Below are 9316 nucleotides of genomic sequence, written 5' to 3'. Positions count from 1 at the left end.
GGCTGCGCTCTGTGTCACCATCAGAGAGAGAACCAAGGAGTGCTAATTATAACCCACTGCCTAACCACACAAATACCCTTTTGAGGACAAAAGGCAAAAACATCTTTGCTCTAATATGTGATAATCCTCCACAGTTTTTCTAGTAGGTTTACAGATGCTCTACTGAAAGATCATGTTGGAGAGCAAGGCATTTCTGTTACATGGGCATTTCTGATGTGATAAAATGGTTGAAAGAAGTAGGGAAGCTTATAAGAGGATATGGCAACTGAAGTAGAGGTCGTATCTAGGTTTATTCTCCAGATGTAGCCTGTACCTGCCACCCTGCAGAAACATCCATATCTGTTCTAAGCAGATATAAAACAGTAGATCATATTAACAGTATTCTCCATTCACTTTCCACAATGTGCCAAGCCAGAAATGGTCTCACTCTCTCTGTCTCTGGCATTTACTGAAAACAGACTTTTAACTCCTGGTTAAGTATGTGGTTAGTTTTTGCCCATGCAGTAAATTCACATTTAGTTTCCAGACTAACTTTGAAGGAGGCTACATTTTAAATCAGATGAGCATAGATACCTGTCCTTGTGCTGGGATTTGTATCCTAAATATAAAACTGTACTGTATATATAGCAAATTTCTGTAGCATCCTATATATGTCTGTGTGTGTGTGTGTGTGTGTGTATACACACACATATATATATATAACAGGTTATATATGTTCACACAGGGCAAATGTGATCAACCCTTAGTCTCTTGTTCCTAACCAATCACTGATTTCTACTGATCTGCTTCTTTTTCTCTCCTAAGAAGACATGTAACAAAGAATCCCTTCATGTTGCATGCAAGATTTTCTAAGCTTGGAAACTACAGTCTATTATATTTAGAAATTTCAAAGATATTTTGTAGACTGTCCTAGCCTTCCAGAATGTGTTGCTCCAGTTAAATTACTCCTTAATGCAACGACAGGAGTGTGGGTGATGGAATGTGTTTCTTGGTCCAGTTAAACAATATTCCTTTGCCATTGCTGTTCAGCAGTATTGACTGCTCTGGTGCCATGCCTCTGCAGTCATTGTTCTCAGAGGAAATCTGTGCCATTAGTTGCATTTTTCTTGACTACATTCAGGCTTCATGTCTGCTGGGAGGAGATCCAGATGAGCATAATTTCCCCTTCTTTGAAACCCTTTTTCTGTGGGAAGGAAATCCACTGAAACCAATGGGGGTCTTTGCCTCTGGCCAAGTCACTAATGACTGGAGAATCAGTTTCTTAAGGTGTGTTGCAGAACATGCTAGATGTAGCTAGGAAAAGCAAACCTGTTGTTCAGCATAACATAATGATAGGCTCCACATCTCCACCAGCAAGGTGTCAATAGTCGACAAATTGTAAAAGTTTGAAAACCCCTGAAGTGGGTGGTTTTGTAGCTCATGTTCAGTGGTATTATCTCACACATGGGAACTGCTGTCATTGGAAACACTTTGGTTCCTGCTCTGATCCTTCCTTTTCCAACAGACTACATGTGTGCAGTCTGCTTATTTTCCATCCAGCCCCCTGAGAGTCTGTTTCTTCATCACAATCATTTGTGAGGCTCCACTGAGGCTTCTGGCTCGCATTAAATCGGTTTCCTCTCTACAGCAGCCCAGCAGGCTATCCAGTGCCCTTCTCATATCCCCCTCTAGAAATGGAAAGAGGATTCACAGCTRCCCAGATGTTCTTTGACAGTCCTCAGGACAACTATCTTGTCTGATATAATTTCTGAGCAGTGGAAACCTCCCCAAATGCCTGGAAACTGAGCCAAATACTACCATTGCAAACATTTTTTTCTGCCTGTTTTTTTGGCCCGTCACCCCCAGAAAGGAATAAGTCACAGAAATAAGTCGCTTAGAGAATTTAGCATATCAGTAGTTATAGACCTGGGAGTTGCTTCCCCAAAAGCAGAAAATAGGTCCCCATTGAAATTTGCCTTCCCCCCCACTGAGTGGAGCTCACACCTTTCTGGGGAAGCACCCTCACTTCACCCAACTCTCCCCAGGGAGCTGGGGGAAAAGGGCTAAAAGTCCCCTGCATGGCTGTTCTCCTGCCTGTCTGCATTACTTACGAGCCATCACACTGGCTGGGGTTGGCAGCAAGGAAAATGTCCTGGGGAATGAATGCTGAGCTCAGGTTCAGGGCACTGGGAGCAGCCTGTTACCTGGGCAACACAGACTAGTTCATCACTTATTCATGGAATCTGGGCTCTGCAGCCACACTGGGCCAAGTCCCCTCAGTCCCTGGGGAGCAGCCACCTGCCCTTTGCGTGCTCTGTGCTCAGCACCTGAATATTTCAACAGACAAACAGCCTGCTCACCCCCACCTTCCCCTCCATCCCCTCCCAAAGCCAGCTCTTCCTGCTCACCATCTCTCCTAACCACTTCCTGGGTTCCCCATTTACTTACAGTAGTGTGGCTTTACCAGGCCTATTCCCAAATCACTCTGATGCAAGTGTGGAGAGATGCAAGCTCTAATTCAGTGTGGCAGCTTGGAGGTTTAACTCTCCTGAGAGGACAGCCGAGCCTGTGTGGGTAATACCTCTGGCAGCACTGCGCAGTTTACTAGGGACCAGAGCAGTAGCCACTTTAACGTTAGTAGAGGAGGGCTGGGCAAGCAGGGGGGCTGCAGGGTTGCAGTGAGGGGTTGGGGCAAAGACAGAATGGTGGGAAACCAGCAACTCAGAAAAATGGAAGTTAATTGATCCTCCTTTCTAACTGTCATCAGGCCCGGAGAGGTGGCTCTGAACCCCAGGTTTGCTGGCAGCAAACTGTGCGTTGTATCCTCCCAGGGAAAATGGTGTGTGCGTTCAGGCCTTGGCGGAGGCTAACTCCATCCTGCACTCTCTGGCAAGATGAGCTGAGGGTTGGTGGGGTGAGTTGAGGTTATTGCTCCATCTTGGATAGCCCCTGCTGGGTGAACTGTGCTTACACAGTCATGAATAAATCACAGCCCAGCAACAGAGCACTGAGTTCACACTGCTGTTCCACAGGATGGAGGAGCGCTTTTCATTAAACTGTGTGGCCAGACAAAGATCATCAGAACCACCCTCCTGATGTGAGTCTGTCTTCTCACTAGCTATAAAGGGAGGCCCAGGTGATGAGATTTCTCACCTAGGGCACAGTTTCACCATGAATTTAAGCACGGTTTCACTATCAGTTGTCCAAGATCATCTGCCATCCTTCCCCTGTTCATAGCCACGTGTGCCATCCCCTTTGGGAGAGCTCTAGAGCTCCCATAGCTGTGGCCTAGGGATCCCACTGAGGGCAGAAAAACGTGACAGATCCTTTTAGCAGCAGCCTCTCTGTAGATCAGCTTAAACCCATCACAAAATTGCCAGACTGGGTGTCATAGTTAGGCACTTTTACTTAGCTGAGATTAATCCAGGCCAAAGACTGTACAGCATARGTCTTTCAGACTATTTCCTTGTACAAACAAACCTGTAGTTTCAGGCTGTCCTGCATTTTCCTAGGCTACAGTGTTTTGACTGTAGATCCCTCAGATAAAGGACTATTTTTAAAAAAACGCACACAGACACATAAACACAGACAAATACATATACCTACTTACTCCAGCCCTTATTATCCATTCATTTGCACAGATGTGAATACAGAACATTGCTGCTAAAGTCACTGAGCTGACATACACAAGGAGGATCGTGTTTATAATGAAGTTTTGTTAAAATGTCTGGATTTGTGTCTGTTCACTTTATAAGCCTGAGGATTTTAGTGCAACTTTATTTCTATCACATCATGCATTTAGGAAGTGAATGCAATGGCCAGCCAGTGTCCAAGAGCAGGATGAGTTAGGTATGATCCCCATTGAAAGGATAAACTAATCCCTCTTGCCCAATTTCATAATTTCATACACAACAAGTGATAGAAGGAGCTAGAAATTGCCTCGCCCACTGCAGTACTCTGTGCAACAGTGGGTATTGCATGTCCTTGTTATGAAATGCATCAACTGAGAACTTTGCTACCTGTCTACCAAACATAGACAAAACTGATCTCCTGCTGCAGTTTGGGTCTCCTTATTCAAGTGGTGGTTCCCATAACGTCATAGGAGCACACAGTGAAAGGACAGGAGGCAAACAACAAAAATTGCAATGAGGAAAACGCTGACTGAAAAAATTATTCATTACAAAAATGATCAAGCACTGAAACAGGTGCCCAGAGAGGCATCCTTGGAGAGATTCAAAGTGACTCTGTGATTTCAGTCAGAGTAACCACAAGGGGGCAGCTAGGCTCATTTCCAAAAAAATGGTACCTGAACGGAACCCAGTTTACCGTGGTCTGTTAGAAAACTTGGCCTTGCGTCCAGGCATTGAATCCTTTGATAAACATGTTCCTGTTTTACTCTGTTAGGTCAGAAAATGAAGTGACCCAGTTTGGTGTATCACAGAGCTGATTTGCTATGAGATATACAGAAGAGCAAGCCAACGAGAAACCTTGTCATTTTTTATGTGGCTTTCCTTGTGCTCTTGGGACCTCTGCTCCAAGTCAGGAGCCTGGCACATGTCGTTTCTTCAGGGGCTGAGCTGGAGCTGGAATTGCAGGTAGAGGTCTAGGCTGCTGCTTGTGGTACCCAAAGACATCCCTGGTGTTGAAAACTTGGTTGGAGCTTCCCCAGACTGGGCTCTGGCATCTTCCTGATGGTCCCAGGAACCCTGCTGCTGGAGACAGGAGAAATAGGGCTGCATACCTAGGGAACAAGGCAGCCCTGTGCTGGAGTAAGACTAACGCTGTGTGGTGGACAGTCTGCATGGGGGAAAAGCCACAAGGGTGCTGAGGTAGCAGCAGTGGTGCAGCAGTGGTGTTGCTGCAGTTAGGTCAAGCAAGTTTTGCACTCTGAAGGAGGCTCAGCAGCCATCACAGTGCTCTTCTGGTACCCTAAGGAGACAGCATTTGGAGCCCTACCTTATTACTCATTAAACCATGCAGTCCTGGGCCAATCCTATGAGGAAGTGAGACATAAAAGGAAGGGTAAGCAGACTGATCCCTCATTCACAAAGGCCAAAATGTCTCACTTTGAAGATTCTTCCCTAACATCAGGCTAGCACTGTGGAGGGCCAAAAAGAAATTGTTGAAGTGTCATAGAAAAGAGCACTTAAATGTTAGTAATAATAGTTAAGATGATCTTAGCCTAACCTCAGTGATGAATGAGAAAATAACCAGAACCAGGCATGGGGAGGTGGGGTTGCTGGACTCCAGAGAGCTGCATTTGTAGTGGTGACATTTGTAGTGTAGAGGCTGTGAGTTTGTTTTATGGTTATTAAAATACTGATGTAACCACTGACCTAACCCTTACCCTGCAACGATCCCAAATGTTCCATCTGTTAAAATTCAAATGCCTAACATCTAACTCTGGTATGAATTACTACTGCAATAACTGTTTATAATGATTTCAGGTACAGACACTGCTTAAACATGGTGGGGGAACACAGCTAGGAGTTAAGGTACCTCTGTTTTTCCTCAGACCAGACACAGACTGGGCATAAACTCCCCTTCTGCAAGTGTCGCAGACTCGTCTCATTTATCTCACCAAGTTAACAGCTTGAGGAGCAGTGGAAAAGAGGAAGGCACGAGGCTCAAGCTGCCATTGAAGTAGGCAGAGCTTGGGTCCAAGAAGTCAAGTGCAGAGATCTGCATTTCACTTAGGAAATTAAAGGGCTGTACTTCAGGGCAGTGCATTATCAGGGACAGTACTGGGAGTTGCAGATCACCTGGGGAGTCCTTCCCATGGACGAGCTCTGTCCCAAAGCTCCTGGCAGTGCAGTGTGGTGGGAGTACCTTTCTGAGCTGGGTTTCTTGTCGATCTCTGTTGGAGAGGTTATTTTATGCAGGTAGTTTTGAGTGGCATGTGTTGACACTGACCTCTAGTGGGAATAGATTCCTTTCTCTATTTTTCCCTGCAATTTTAACTATTTTAAGTGACACATTTTAAAGAGAACTGGAGAGAGGGCAGAATTAGGGCTTCATTTTTTTAAACTCTCAAAAGCATATCAGAACATGAAGACTGGTCACATATTGTATTTAAATGTTCATACTCCCTCYACCACCACCTCCCCCAAAAGTATATACAACAGTCTGGATTTAAAGCCTCTGAAGAGATTGGAAGTCCAAAACCAGTGTGGCTAGACAGAAAACTTTTCTGTTAGGGAGAGATCATGGAATGGAGCCCAAGCTTTGCTGAATGAATGACAGAAGGCAAATAAGGAGGTAGCCTGACAAGCAAAGTTCATGTCTGAGATTTTCCATTCAAATTATCCAAAGGGACAGTAGAAGCACACACACCCGGAAGAGAGGTGGCAAGAACCTGGTGAATGAGCTGAGTATTAATGAGAAGTCAGAAGTCAACTGGGTAGTAGTGAGAAGGTCAGAGCACGGAGTGGTTGGACCTGGATGCCTGGGTTGTACAGCTGACTTTTAYGGGGAAAGGGCATGAGTACCTGGTCTCTGCTGTTCAGCACACAACACTGCAGTAGACCACTGCAAGACAGGCCTGGGAGAGCACTAGCCTGCTCTAGGAAGTTCAAGGCTCACATTAGGGAGGCTGTTAGATCACTCGCTCCAGCTAAGTTCACATCAGCAGCAGAGGAAGGTCGCTTCCAGGGGCTGTTTGGTAGCCAGATATGTAGTACAGTTTGCTGTGGACTGGACTGTGCAGTCAAAAGTGGTGTCTGCATACTGCGAATCCCAGCATTCCCACTTCCCAGGTGAGACGAGTTGACTGCATACATTTCCCTTGCACTGTGCTGAGGCTGAGAAGCCCTGCCAGAAACTGTAGCATGGGAAGATTACTGAGTGATGCTTCACAAAGTCAGCCTGCAACTGGCAGGAGTTGTACCAAGCCCATGTGAGTGAACATATGACAGAGCTATGCTAACTGCATAGGAAACATAGCAGTTTTTTTGTACAGGGACCCCAGGGTCAAGGACCTTGAGATGCATCTCCACAGAGCTGGCTCAGCTCTCCAGGGCTTATTAGCTCAGGCTCTGTGCTTTAGCTGAACCACTCTTGGACCTATGCTAGTCCTGGAAGCAGTCTCCACACCTATGCCACAACTGGGACAGGGCATCATGAGATAATTGAGGTGTGACTGTCACTAGGAGCAAAGCCAAGGAGCAAATAGTTAACAGAAAAATGAATCCTTTGTGAATCACCACACAGGTTCCTGGTTACTGCTAGGACAAGGCAGGGATGCTTTGGTATGTGAAGGGAGGATACATGTCCATTGGGGAGATCACATTCCTGTTCTGTATCAGCAGTCATCAGTCTTCAGGACATTAGGAAAGTACTGATTTCACCAATATGGATTTCACCAAAATACCTGATTTCATCCATGCAAAAGAATTTCAGAAATCAGTCCATGATGGGGCTTCAGTAGGGTACTAGAGAAAATGGCAGAGGCATTTGGGAAGGTATTTTATGGGTAATCTAATAGCAGCTGGGTACATAAAGCTGAAAGCAGAAATTCTGGGTCAGTGGGGAGAAAGGAGTAACCTTTTGGCTTTGCTCTACAGATATGATAGCAGCCTGCAATGGAACACATGTAAAGGTTTGGCATATGGCTTACAGACACTGAGATGACTGTTTAACTCCACAATTTCTGTGCTGAGATTGGGGTCGGCTGTGATGGTAAAATAGTGAACACCCAAGATCCAAGACAGTCCCAGGAGGATTCTGTCCAGTGTTGGACCCTACAGGTTATCAGCCTTGTGGGCAAGGGGATCAGGAACATCAGCTGCAGATGCAGCCTAAGACTGGATGCAGCCACTGCCAAGGTGTGAGGGTATACATGGATATATAACCTGGATACTTGCTCTGCATTGAACAGAGGGGATGAGGTACAGGAGAGCCTCCTTTCCCATAGCAATTGTGGGCCTGCATCCAGGCAGTGCCAAAAACACAAGTGGAGAAATTGAAACAGGTCCTGAGAGTGGGAGGCAAACTTGTGACTGGAAGTTACGAATGCCTGCTTCCTACCATGCTCCCCCTGCCCTTATGCCCCAAAACATCTCTTCCCGCCTGTACAGAGGTGTTTGTCTTGATTAGCTTGCATGCAGCAAGGCTGTGGTTTAAGGCCTGGCTGGCCAGTGCTAGGAGAGTGACGCAAACCTGAAGTGGCAGCTGCAGCATGGGAGGGGGAAGTCATTTGCACTTTGCATGTGGTTTGTGTGAGCTTTGTCCCCACATCCACCACCAAACTCTTCCCAGGTGAGCTCCTTTGCAGGTGTGTGGCATGGACAGATCCTTCCTCTCCTACTGGATGAACTGGAAAGCTGTCCATCTTGCAGAGGGGGAGGTGAACTTCAAACAGTAGAAGTAACAAGTGAAACTGATTTTAAAGAAGTGTCATCAATATTCAGAGCTATCTAGATTCTCATCTGAGGAAAACTCATTTCTCAGGACATTAGAAAGTAGCTAGATAAAAGCTATGCAGGTCCATAAGTAACACACCTGGGTAACTTTGATCTTGAAAGAAGAGCACTGAAATGCAGCCAGGTCAGTAGTTCTCAGGCAGAGATCTGGGGCTTTGTTTTTAGCTTTTATTTTCAGCTTTGATCTTTGTGTACTGGTTGTCCTTGTGTGAGCCCTTGTACCCACTCTGTGCTTTAGGCTTGCTATTAGTGACACAGAAATACAGTGTGAAGCAGCTCAGGACAGAGTGACTTGTAGCAACTGCCTGGCTTTTCCCTTCACCTGTGCAGGCAGAACAGGCAAGACAGTGTCTCAGTGGGTAAGATGAGTTAAACCATGCACATGGGAAAAGCGTACGTCTCGTTCACACCTATCTCTACTACCAGTAAGYGACATCTACCATATCGTTTCCCACAGAGCCTGAGGCTGTAGTCAGCACCTGTGCATGTAACAGCGTCCTCACCCATACAACCTGGTTTGACAAGGTCCCTCTCTCACCTCCGGCAAACCTGTCAGTTATTTAAAGAACCAAAACAAACACGCTGAGGGAGCAGGCAGGTCCAGGACACATCAGCACACGCTGTCCTATGTAGGAAAGTACAGTGTAGCAACATCCCCTGCACACGGCAGGCTGCCTGGCCCTTGCACACAGCTACGTGCCCACACGTGGATTTGCTTCCTCCCTTACTCCTGAGCACACCTCCCCGCCCATACAAAGCCGCAGGGGAAAACGGGCAGGGAAAACAGCCACCCGCTTAGGGGAAGGCTCGTGGGAGGAGGGCGGGCGACCCGGGGTGCCGCGTCCACGCGTGGTGCCAAAGCCCGGCGCGGGGCGCTGCGGGGAGGCGCCGCGGGGGCGGGCGCGGGCGCGGGGCCG

This window comes from Apteryx rowi, unplaced genomic scaffold (genome assembly GCF_003343035.1).
Source record: "Apteryx rowi isolate R43461 unplaced genomic scaffold, aptRow1 scaffold_54, whole genome shotgun sequence".
NCBI lineage: Eukaryota > Metazoa > Chordata > Aves > Apterygiformes > Apterygidae > Apteryx > Apteryx rowi.
Note: the sequence above shows the minus strand (reverse complement) of the source record.